Source organism: Trachemys scripta, chromosome 2, assembly GCF_013100865.1.
Source record: "Trachemys scripta elegans isolate TJP31775 chromosome 2, CAS_Tse_1.0, whole genome shotgun sequence".
Classification (NCBI taxonomy): domain Eukaryota; kingdom Metazoa; phylum Chordata; order Testudines; family Emydidae; genus Trachemys; species Trachemys scripta.
This window is the reverse complement of record NC_048299.1, coordinates 105,257,386-105,270,368: the sequence shown is the minus strand read 5'-3', so window position 1 is coordinate 105,270,368 and position 12,983 is coordinate 105,257,386. Positions and strand designations below refer to the sequence as shown.

At 41.5% G+C, this 12,983-nt stretch overlaps 1 protein-coding gene across 10 annotated transcripts in view; it reads right to left on the bottom strand.

Annotated features, from left to right (window-relative positions):
• FHOD3 (formin homology 2 domain containing 3) overlaps positions 1-12,983 on the bottom strand; it is a 644,613-nt gene that overhangs the window by 258,122 nt on the left and 373,508 nt on the right. The gene's annotated exons all lie outside the window — the stretch shown is intronic.

Below are 12,983 nucleotides of genomic sequence, written 5' to 3'. Positions count from 1 at the left end.
ATGAGGTATTGCTAACATGAGACTTTGCTACAGCACACAGTTATTAATTCTTTGCTGAGCAATAAGGAAAGACAGAGATTTCTCATACAGATTATTAACTGCTGGGATTAGTGAAGAGTGGATTAGCAAAAATCAAAACTTTCTCCAAATCTTTTACTTTATAATAAGAGATTCATGCACACTTGAGCTGAAAAGGAACATGTTAAAGTAGCACCTTCAACACAATCTGTAGTAAGAATAACTCAATAGTATTAAAGATGACCCAAGAGTTATTACTGGAGAATTTTTGCAATAAAGAAATATCAAAAATAGTACAGAGAATTATTTGCAGAGAAAATAATAATTATACTGTGCATCTTCCAAATGCTTTTCAAGCATTGGCTAGTTTCACTATATGTTCTATACTGGACCCGATCAGCAGAACCTGTCTCTGCTGGTTGGGTGGGGAATGATCCATAACCCACCTCAAAAGTGGGTGGCATTGTCTAGTGGCTGTCCATCAGGTGAATCACCCATTTGGCCCAACCAGCTTTGTTGACACAGAGAGACGCAATGCTTACATCTCTTTGCCAGGAAGCATGAATCTGGCCTATTAACTAACCATTCATCATAACTGAGGTAGGTAAAAATGTATACTTATACCCTTTTTTCAAAGGGGCGAACTGATGCAGAGAAGCAAATGCCAAAGGCCACACAACATGTCAGTGGCAAAACTGGATTAGAGCTCAGATTCCTAATTACGGTACCTATCCTACGTTCTCTAGATCACGGTGCCACTAACAAGAATAGCAGGAATCATGACATGTTCACATCATTTGGTAGTAGTTTGTTTCTTTTATGATATGTCTGTATGATTTTTCCAACCTGAAACCACTGTTCACACAACTGTACTGGATAGACAGTGGGCATGCCATGACTCTTGATAAGGAGGCTTATTATGCCAAATACGATCATTTCTCTGTTACTTAGTTTTGTTCCCTCTCACCACCATATTTGTTTATCTCTACCTGTTGTGTTTCCAAGGTTTAGATTTTAAGTTCTCTGGTGTCTTTTTTGTTGTGTGTGTACAGTTTCTACCACTATGAAGCCCTGATCCCTGATTGAGACCTCTTAGCACTAATGGAACAGAAATGTATACATAAATAATAATAAATGTACATATCTCCATATATGCTACTGTTCTACTAACTACATTATTAGTTAGGAGAGATTCCCCCACAGGCACAAATGCAACCAAGTACTTAACTGTCATTGAAAATCAATAGTAGTTAGGAATCTGACATTTGTGTTTCTAGTAAATCTCACCCAGTAGTCTGTTTTACACGAAAAGTGTAAAAAAAAATGTCAATACATTTAGAAAAATTAAGATAACTCCCCATCAGCAAGATATAGCCAGTTAGTAAACAATGATTAAAATTGCACTGACTGGATAAAAGGGCTTATTTTCAGCATTTCCTGACAGTTATTTGAGAGAGGGGAACACTGATATCCCTCAATAATCAAATAAAGGTCATAATTCCTATATTTGCTTCTTTTCAGAACAAAAAGATTTGGCCATAGATCAGGGTGAGATCAAACCATGATAAAATCACCAAACCATTCCTTTGTAGTGAATGCTTTGGTTAGGGGTGAAGGGATTTAATTTGAATCTGAAACAAATGTGCTACAAAATTTATTCCTGGCACATACTTTCCAAATTAATAAGAAAGAAATCAAAGACAGCCGAAAGTCTGCCTTTAAAACAAAAACACACACAATTTTCCAACAGAACAACTTTTCTACTTGTGCTCAAGATAGACTGGATGCCTACGTAAGACCTGGGCTACGTCCCAGCTTTCTAAATATGACTGTGCATAACAACATTGGGCACATTAGCAGGCACCATGGAAAGCAGGAGCAACATGATTCCTGCTACCGCAAAACCTTTGTGTGTGCCTGTGCACATTATCAGGCACTGCCCCAAGACTGATCATATCTGTTACAGCTACAGGACAGGTCTTTGGGATCTTAGTGGAAAATTCTAAACATGTGAAAGAAAATTTACTAGACATTCTGTTGCGGTTTAAACAACTGGCAAATACTGACAAAAGTATTACAAGATAAAGAATATTGTATAGAATGTCATCGAGCAGTTTACACAAAAGAAGTTTCTGCTGGTGCTAGGCTGCCTGCACAGAAGTCACGTCTACAATAATTATCTGTCACACATCAAGTTATCAGTTGCTGACAGTCCCTGGAATGGAGCTTCATAGTTTACTTGCTGAAAAGCATGTTATTTCCTGTCTCTATTAGTCACAGGAACAAAAGTGAGACTTAAGGAAGGTGGGGGGGGGGGCAGGGGAAGGGAATCTACTTTCTATAGGATGAGCACCTAAAATACACAGCAACTTTATACCCTTAACTGATCTCTTAGATTCATGTACATTGACGGTGCCTTAAAAATCTTTTTGTCCTCAGATTGAGTTCCATTAAAAAAGAAACACGGAATTCCTGTTTTAAAAAAAATCCACACACACTCCCCCAGGACTGTACAAGGTCCATTTCCAAAGCCAAATGCTACTTGTGTTGCACGGGTGTGCTGAGGGAAAAGAGAACACCTGAAAAGAATAGAGCAGAGTGGAGGCTGTTGTATGAACACTAGCCTGGGAACCAAGTTAATGCACTTGCTGACACTTCAAGGCTCTAATGAGGATTGAGTCTGCCTGACCAGGTCTTGCATATGTCACAGTTGACAGATTGGGCACAGGGTGCTCCTTGTCTAGAGCAGCAGCATGTGTCCCCCTCAGATACTCTGAGGCACTTTGCCCTGCATTGGCACAGCGGCTTATGATCCACTGAATGGCTGAAACCCCATGGTCAGAATGGCTGAAACTCCCCCCAACTCTCCCACATTAGTGGCACAGCTAATAGGGGGCGGGAGGTGACTCCCTTACCGCACTCTGGTGACCCCTAGGGTATGTGTGGTGCCTTTTTAAGCTAATAGGTATCACTGAAGGTGGCACCATCAATGATCCATTACCCCCTAGCCCCGCTCTGTCATTGTTCACAACCTGGCTTCGCTACCTCCCCATACATGGCCACATCAAGGAAGAGCATGATTTTACCCTATGGAAACAGGCTAATTTGAGAAGGGATCTATTAAGTCAACAAGTTTACTTTGGGGCTGGATTTGGTCCATCACATCTAACCTCTCCATTTGTACATTCATGTAACCAAATTGGCAAAAAGTGCAAGCTATTTAATCCAATCTCTGTGCTAACTGGAATTCTACTTTGGAAATATATCAACAAGGAAAGCATGCTATTGAGCAATGGGGGGGGCAGACAGGAGGGTCGGGGGTTAAGATGAGCAGGCTTAATTTGAAATTCCTTTGCTTTTGATGGTTTAAGTCAAACTCTTAATCTTATTTGAACATAGTCTGTGAATTTACCCAGGGTTATTTTAAGGTGGAATATCGCTGGATTTCTTAGATTAGGCTTATGTTGGAAGAGGATGGACCAGCCAGGCATTTCATAGATTTCTAAGGAATCAGAGGCTTGAAAAAAACAACAACAACAACTTGCCAGTATTGGCACTGAGACTTTTTTGAACTCCATATAAGAAGGGTTAACTGGACTAATGAGGAAAAAACTAGCACAAAAACCTCACCCTCCTAACTATTTTAGTAGAAGTCTTATATTTTACCCACCTATAATTTCATACTTTTCAAAGCTGTTTCCAACCTGTAGTGTTCAGCAGCTTTAAGCCTCTCTGGACTGCAGCCTTATTTTTTCTATCTACGTCAACTTTGCACCACAGTAACAACCTAGTTAAAATACCAGCATTGGAGTCAGGACAATTGCTATTTTATTCCTGCTTCCTCAAGTCAAAACATAGTTTATCATGCCAGAGTTATGGTGCAATATATCTAATGACTATGTATAGTTTTTTTCCTAAATAAGAATGATGGGCCAAAGTCAGACCTTGTCAAAGTGGGTTCAACTCTGATGGAAGTTCCTGGGCCAAATTCAATGAGGATGTCATACACAGTGGTAGCAGTTTAAGTTACATGTTGAATTAAACTATATTGGTAATAAAATAGGTATAAATGTAATAGAAATTGCACCAATCTGGCATTCAGAGATTTGCAAAAAATTATTCACCACCAGTGTGGAAGGAGGGGATGGCAGAAAGAATAAATAGCAGGGTGTAAGTTTAAGCATAGTGGGGATCCTTTGTGTTACACCTCCCACACTTTTCCTGCTATATCTTTTTTCTGATTCCTTACAATCATTTTGTACATCCCCTGAATGTCATATAAGTAGAAAGTTATATTACTTTATCATTCAAACTTATTTTCTGAACAATTAGCCAAATTCTGTTCTTGTTAGAGTACATACTCGTTAGAGTACTGCATACTCAGCTTTTATGAGAAAACTGCTTTCCATCTGGCTAAAGCTTTACCTTATCTTATACAAGCAAAGAATGGTCAATCAAATTATAGCTACCTTGCATTCAATTTGGTATACTATAGCTCTGTTGAAGACTATTATAATGTCTCCCAGAAACACATGAAATCCCTTATCTAGCAAAAGCACCTTAATATATGAAGTATATAGGGATACTGAAAAGATAATGGGCTATAATCCAATATGGAAAGCAATGTATCCTGGTCTATTATATCTTTGGAAAATATTTATCTGTCTATGTAAGGTTTTTGTTAGGTCCCTAATATTATTATCCTAAGTGCCAGCAATATCCCATGATGAAATACCAGTAGATTTACTTGGCAGTAAGTACAGTATCTACCTCAGAATTCCTGGCTCATATTCCCTCACTGCAAAGGAGCGAAGCTTATCTCTGAAATGGTATTTGGTTAGAGCAGACAATTTACTGCTAAATAATCTATAAGGTTCTGTAACTGGACCTATGGAAGTTTCAGAAAGTTTTGTTTATAACCATGTTCCGTGCCCAACGCTGTGTTTTGTACTATAGGATACTATTGGCATAATTCATATGAAAGAAAGGTCTAGAGTCATTTAAAAAGATGTCTAAAGCATCAGTGTTAGGTTCCATATGCATTTTAAGTCAGTAACACATTTTGAGTTGGTCCCAGGCCCACCATTTACTACAGACATTTCTCTTTCTTTCTCAAGCAAATCACTAAAAGGTTCACTAAAGGGGAAAGTATAATACAAAAATAATTAAATAAAAGCCAGCCCATTGAACTCAATTATTCAGGCCCAGATATGAATAAGTTAAAATAATTGTTACCAATCTACACAGACAGGTTTTGTTCCAAATGTAAACACACTGCATTGTTAAACACTGTTTTTGTGCCACTTGGCTACGTGAAAAAATAAACAAAATCATACAAAAACTTCTCATCTCTAAAAAGTAAGATCAGATACAGCAGTTATTGAGGTGGCCTCATTGTTCCCTCTTGTAAAAACAATCATGTTAAGCAACCGTTTGCCAGTCTATAGACGCTATATTTATTCGACAGGGATAGAGTGGGCTCAGATTTTTCAGATTTGCTTTTATTTTGTTATTAGAGATATGGTCAGGTTTAGGCTGCAATACCAAGTCAGTCATTTGCACACATATTCAAGTCTTTTATCGCTGCCTAGGATGCCAGCAATGCCTTACAGGAAGCTGAAAGCCAATTTAGTAATGCCTAGAAATGTGTAATTGTTCTGCTTCTTAACAAAGCCTTCTCAAACTTCATCTCCTTGTTTAACCTGTTTTTATAAGGTCTGTTCATTTGTTCATTATTACAGAGCTGAAATACACAACAATGCTAAGAGATTCATTTTTTAGGATCCCTTTATTAATCTGTTATTTATGGCAGTGTAGACATCCGGGGTGGGACTCATCCCTCGCAGGGGCGACTGGGAGCCAGGTCGCCTCACTACACGAAGCTGGGGAACAGTTCAGTCTTGCAGGTCCAACCCCTAAGTCGGGGTGGGGCCGCGAGCAACCAGTAGTCCCGGGCTCAGGCCCTCAGGCAGGGGCTGAGCAAACAACAGTAGTTCAGGGGCTCAGGCCCTCAGGCAGGGGCTGAGCAAACAAACAGCAGTTCAGGGGCTCAGGCCCTCAGGCAGGGTCTGAGCAGACAAACAGTAATTCAGGGGCTCTGCATTGGCTTGAGGGTAGGGGAGGAGGAGAGACTGCCACCCGGGGTGGGGTGGCAGGGAGGGACACAGGCCCACTCACTCCACTGTGTCTCAGCCCGGGGCCCTGTCAGCAGCAATCCGTCTGCTGCTGGGTCAGTGGGGATCCTGACCATAATACACTGACATGGGTTCAGGGTCTGCTATCCCCGGGCCACTTCCCATCTCCTCCTCCATGGGTACCTGCGCGTCCTCAGCCTCGTCCACCGTGTCCCAGATCGTGAGCTCCTCAGGGCACCGAGCACTGGGTAGGTTGGGTGGTTCCTCCGGACCCTCGGTGAGGGGAAGTTCAGTCCGCTCCTCAGGATACCGGGCTCGGGGCAGGCTCGGCCCAGCAGGAGCTCATGCACCACCGTCTGTCCTCTCCCGCGCTCGGACGGCAACTGAGCGCTGGGGCCGGGCCTTTATACTTCCTGTCCTGTCCCGCCCCTTGACTTCCGGGGGGCTGGGACAGGCGGTGGTGACTCCGCCCACTCTGGCGGCTGTTTTGGCTCGTCCCTCGCAGGGGCAACTGGGAGCCAGGCCGCCTCACTACAGGCAGAGCTGCACTCACTTCAATCACCTCACTTCAATCACCACCGGAGCTCTGGCAGTGGGGCTTGGGCAGAGATTTAAAGGGGCTCCCTCCAGTGGCCAGAGCCTCTGGCCCTTTAAATCACTGCCCGAGCCTGGCTGCCGGAACCCCGGGACTCCAGCAGCCGGGCTCGGGCAGTGATTTAAAGGGCCAGAGGCTTCGCACTGCCTTTCCGTGTAATATCAGGTCGCGTTCTATCTTGGTAGAGGTGTACTATTAATATGTAACTTCAGCCACGCTGGGACCTCTTGAGCTTAATGCATGTGTCTCTACTGCCTGATCTAAAAGACACATCTCTCTTACCAAGGCTGTATATAGCAGGTTCATCGATCTCTAGCCGGCCTAGCCACTACACCGAACAAACAGGGGTTACAAACGTAAATCAGCAATTTTCATAACAGCTGGCACTTTCATTTTTAAGATCAAGCATTCACTTCCATGTTTAGCCGTGGAGTACTTTCCTCGAACCAACAGCTGCGTGGGAAGCTTTATGCAGCAGTTTCAGATCTTTGGCGATATTTTAGGGTTAGGCCTCTTTGCAGTTTTATGGTTTTACTCTTCAGGAAGAATACACAGAAAAGGTTTCAAGATTAACCACCATATGCAATTTTTATTCTTCTAACTTGTTAAAATACTTATAGTATTTTATATCTGTGTATATTTAGCTAACACGGTGGTTTTCAAACTGGGGTACGAGTACCCGTAGGGGTACTGGAGCTCTCGTCAGGGAGTACAGGAGAAAAATCCTTTAATGGTGGCCAGGGCAGGATCAGGAGGGGAATGGAAAAATGCACGCCTGCACAGACTCCCCTGCGCACGCTCTGTCAGGCAGGGCAAGTGGATGCAGAGCTGGCCTTATGGGTGGACCACGTGGGCTACTGCCCAGGGCACTGTTGTCAAGAGGTAAAGGAGCAGGGCAGGCCTGAGGTGTGAGGCTGTGGAAGTGAGCTTTGGGCAATGGGCAAGGGTGAAGGTGGAGAGGCAGTGCTTAATTTGTACTCCAGGGCGGCTGGCCAGGAGCCCTGAGGTGCCAAGTGCCCAGCTCTGAAGTCAACATCAACACCAGCAGCAGCGCCGAAGTAAGGGTGGCAATACACAAACCATGCCACCCTTACTTTGGCGCTGCTGCTGGCAGTGGCGCTGCCTTCAGCGCTGGGTGCCGGGTCAACAGCCGCCGCTTTCTGCTCTGCCTTCGGAGCTGGGTGGCTGGAGAGTGGCAGCTACAGGCTGGGAGTTCAGAGGTGACGGCAAAGATTCTGTTTATTCAATCATGCAAATGGCCCTTTTAATAAAGACAAAGATCTGAAAACTGGCAGTAAATATAGGATTTGAAAGCCACCGAACAACATTAGTCAAAGATTTTTTTTTCTGAAGCATCAAAAGCTCTAACATGCTAAACTGAATTTCAGAAAATATAAAAGGTCAAATTTTCATTCAGATCTCTGCAAGTGCATAGAAAAAAACACACATGCATTCACATTTTAAATATTTACCAACAAGGATTAGAGTCTTTTCATAGGTATGTTATGACCCTATCTTAGATGGGAGGGTATGTGGTAGACTACATTATTTGAAAAGGGGTACGCAGCCTAAAATGTTGGAAAACCACTGTGCTAATAGATCCTGTGGGCAGTTGGTGAACAATCAAAGAGAATCCCTTTAAGTTGTTGAACAAACAGGACTAGCATCTAAGATTTTTTACCTGACTACTGGCAAAAATGTAGCTGCTTTCCAGAGGTCAGCTCGCATGATGCCAAACAAAACAGGAGGCTGAACATGCTATTCTTCAGCACAATCAATTCATCTTTGTGCTGCACATTCGGGCAATGAGATTTACATTGCTCACTGTGATTGTAGTAGAATGGGTACTGCAACAACATGCCATAACTTGCCATTAAAAATACATATTTAAAAAGCAAGGTCAAGTTTATGAAAAATAAAACAACTTTTCTTTACTGAACAGCTAAAATGTGCCTGTGGTAAGCCACTTTTGACATTATTTTGATTTTAAAGAGAGTGCATTTCTATTGTGAGACTATTTCAATCTGTTAGAACTGCACTCTAAACACTGTGTTCTAAAACGGCACCATTTTTGTCAGCAGCAAAAGCCCACAGGAAATTCTGAAAAGAGTTATAATTCTGACATTCCTGGCACAAAACAGAGACCTTCAGGTTCATTTTATTATTATTCTGTTTCACCGAATTATCTGTCTTTAACAATAACTTCAGTCCCAGCATTCCCCAGGGGCCACTGTCAAAGAAATGCTTTTTTCATGGCTGATTATGGTAAGAAAGTGAAGGTTAATAGGCTGCCAATTCTAGACTTGGGACAGAACTGAGGCTGAAAACAAGGTGTCAAGCTTTTGAAGCATTCCTGCAATGACCATCTTTTTAGGAAGAAAGGTACCTGAGCTGTCAGCTGCCCTTCCTACACTGCACTAAGAGCCCCCACTAATTCCTGAAGCCCTCATTACCAGTTTATCTTTACTCACAAAAGCCAAGTGTGCAGCTTCTTTCTTTAGGGCCCGATACTCCCAGGTTCTGAGTTCTCCCTACTCACAGAAGTCCAGGGCATTCCTCTCCTCCTACAAAATGCCCAGCACACTGCAACATCAGGCCCTTAGAAAGTCCAAGGAATACCCTTACAATATATTCTCCTTCAGCCATTGTTTCTCCGCACTCCACTTTTAAAAACAACATACAGCAAATTCAAAGGTGATTTTAACCAAAACAAATATTTCAGCTGGCTAAAGGCCTTTGAATGGAAAGAAAAATATTAAATTGTCAAATAACGGTAAATGACAACACCTGTGGCAGCACACACCTCAGCCACATGAATGCCAAAAGGAATTTATCACAGTCATAGCCATTCCAACAAATAACACACACATTCCTAAAGATGGAGATTTCCTACATTGTACCAGCTCTCGGTAGAAATGATAAAAATAGATCCTCAGTAGACTCCGCCAACAGTTAACAACTTGCTGAATATATTTGTATAGGACATGAAATCCAGTAGCAACTATTATGTAAATACATGATAAAATCTTTGCATGGATAATAATGATAGTAATAACATAATAATCACCTTTATTTTATATAGCATTCTTTATACAGCATGTACAATATCATAATATGGTTTACAGAATTAGTAATGCATTTACAAGATTATATACATTAAGAATAAATAAAATTATTTCACCATTAAAAAGAAATCTGTAATGAAACAATCCTACTTAACAAATGAACAAGTCCACTTCAGCCTGTGACCACCAGTTAGCAGACATAAAAATAGAAACATATGCACTAGAGCTGTGTGAAGTTTTCATTAAAAAGACAAAAAAAAAAAAAAAAAAAAAAACAAGAAAACCCTGAAACAAAGAAAAGGACATGAAAAACCCAGGTTTGGAAATTCACATGACTTCAATCAATAAGAGGTTCACAAGGATGACCTGAAAACCAAAATGGCTGAGCTTTGGATATCTCTGATTCACACACATGCAAGGCAAAAACTTACCACCCAACACTTTGACCTTTTGCCATAAGTTCTGGAAGTCAGTTCTGTATATGAAGCTATATGTTTCCAAATGCTGTAAGAAAATATGCTCACATAGCTAATATGGCTGCTTAAACATGGGGTTTTGCCCTAGCAAACTGATATAGTTACATAATCTTTACATAATCTGCTGGCAGATTTTCAGAGGCCCTTTGAAATATAGCCTTAAAACTGCAGGAGACGGAAATTTCTCAGAGGCTGGCCAAAAATTGTGGAACTCCCACAGGACCATTACAAACCTCACTACCTTCCGCTCTAAGTGCAAGGTGCATTTCTTTGACCTTGTCTTCTCTGACATAAATATACAGCAGCATGTGTGTGCATATGCACATTATATGTATGTAAAAGAAAAAATTCCCAAACCAAACAGTCCATTGCTCACATTTTCTCCCTTGGGGAGAAAAGGAGAGAACAAATATCACACTTTAGTCACATTGCTTAATACACTACTGAAAGACACTAGGATAATACAGAGATAAGTGCGGTATAAGAATATGTAAAAAACAGAATAGAATAGAATGTGTTTTTTGGGGACTTAAAATTACCGTATGATTGCTCAGAGCCAGTCCTGCGGCCATTCAAACTGTGTGTTAAGTAGAATCTGAATTGAATCTTGTGTTCTATTCCTTTGGGAGTAGCAAATTTGAGAGTTCCGTGACTGTTTAGTCAAACAGGGCATGAACACTCCGGAGGGATGCTCAGAGGACTCCCGGGTTGATGTGTGCTTATTACTCACCTGTACAGAGAGAATAAGGCCTGCAGAGGCATGGAAGGCAGTACTTGTGTTGTCAGAGGCTGGTAGTTTCAGAGAGGTTATCCACAGCAGGCACAGACAAGACTTCCTTACTCTAAGGGCAGGTGGTGGCAAGGTACTTCACAACCCTGGGAACTAGGGAGCTGACTGTGGCTAGAGAAGATTGCATGCAGAAACTGGCATGCATACATCCTGTAGTCAATTCCTGCACGAGGGGACTGAATTAAGGTTGCATAGGCAACATTAATTCTGGGATTTCCTAACTTTGGAGTGCTTAATTTTGCAACCTTAAAAGTGTTCTTCTGATGTAGTTTGCGTGTAATTTATACATGGCGTAATTGTGTAAGATGAGGGTTTTTAAACTACACCTCTACCCTGACATAACGCTGTCATCAGGAGCCAAAAAATCTTACTGTGTTATAGGTGAAACTGCCTTATATCGAACTTGCTTTAATCCGCCGGAGTGCGCAGCCCCGTCCCCCCGGAGCACTGCTTTACCGTGTTATATTTGAATTTGTGTTATATCAGGTCACGTTATATCAGGGTAGAGGTGAATTGTCCTTTCCTGGTAGTCTGCAGAACAAGGATTCGAGGAACCAAGGAGTAGGACATTTTGGATGGGAGGTGGGCTCATGAGAGGATGTCACCCTTGTGAAGTGGTCTGCAGAATGACAAAATAGATGTCAGTGCTACATTGTTGTCCTGTACCCTCTCATACCCTGCAGCTCAAGCTACACTTCTTCAGGCTGGGTATTCTTTCTGATGCTGCAATCAAAGATATGGTTATTAACTATCGCAGCTGCAATTACATTGTATTTTAGGGACTGGTATTCTGCCCCACTTTCCCGTAATAACTCAAATGTTGAGCCTGGACTGTTAACAAGAGATTTACAGTTTAAACTTTTTCTGGTGGATTTATCATTCGGAATCATCTCAAAGTGCTTTATAATTACAACAGTAAAATTAAATAATCCATCCCCCCAGAGGTAATAATTAGTTAAACTCAGATAGAGGCGAGTAAAGCAAACACATCTTAAATGCAGAATTAAACAAGGGATAGATATTGATACTCCCAATGTCAATAGTCAATGAGTTCCACCCAGCAGATGCATAATGGTGAAACAAGCAACCAGCCAAAGTAATTTATTTCAGGAGTGAAGACACCAGGAGAATTCTGTTGGTGATCTTAACTGGCAATTGGCTGAATACACAGTTATGTGTTGAACAGGATGGATTTCAATGCATTCCACTCCCAACTAATCATCATGAATATAAATCGTCTTTCTGGGTAAACACCACTAATCCTGATTTTGAAGATACAAAGACAGGAATATGATGCACCAATCCAAATTACAAGAGGGAAAAAATAATTTTAACAGCTCTCTTTCTTGAACTCCTTACAAGCCTGTTTATACAGCAGAAAGAAAGGACCTGCAGGTGCTAGCTGTCTTTTATCAATCACTATCAATTATGTACAACACATCGGATTGGAATTCCAATTTCTCCTTGAAATATCAGCAAGCTAAGCCCTTTTGCCTGAGATTTAAGGCAGTACTCAGCTTGAAAATTGCCGGGGAAGACAGCTATGTGTTTTGAAAAGATAGGCTATCAAAATCCAGTTATAACAACAATGACAACTCTCCTGGATTGGCAGTCTCTGTGAGCATCTGCACCTGGGCATAGAAATTCCGAGGAATTATATGAAACAGAACTCCTGCTACTGTATGAAAATAGCCAATGAATTGATTGCAATCAAGTATTTCAACATTAAGTAGCAAAAAGAAGTCCATCATGAGGCCATTGGCTCTTGCAATCCATGTAAAGTAAAGAAAATATAAGCAGAGGTAGCACAGCTGGGCTGTTTAACGGGGCAGGGAAGAAGTATCCAAGACAGTGAACAATTGTTTATCCTCAGCTACATTATCTTGTTAGGACAAAAAGTAAACC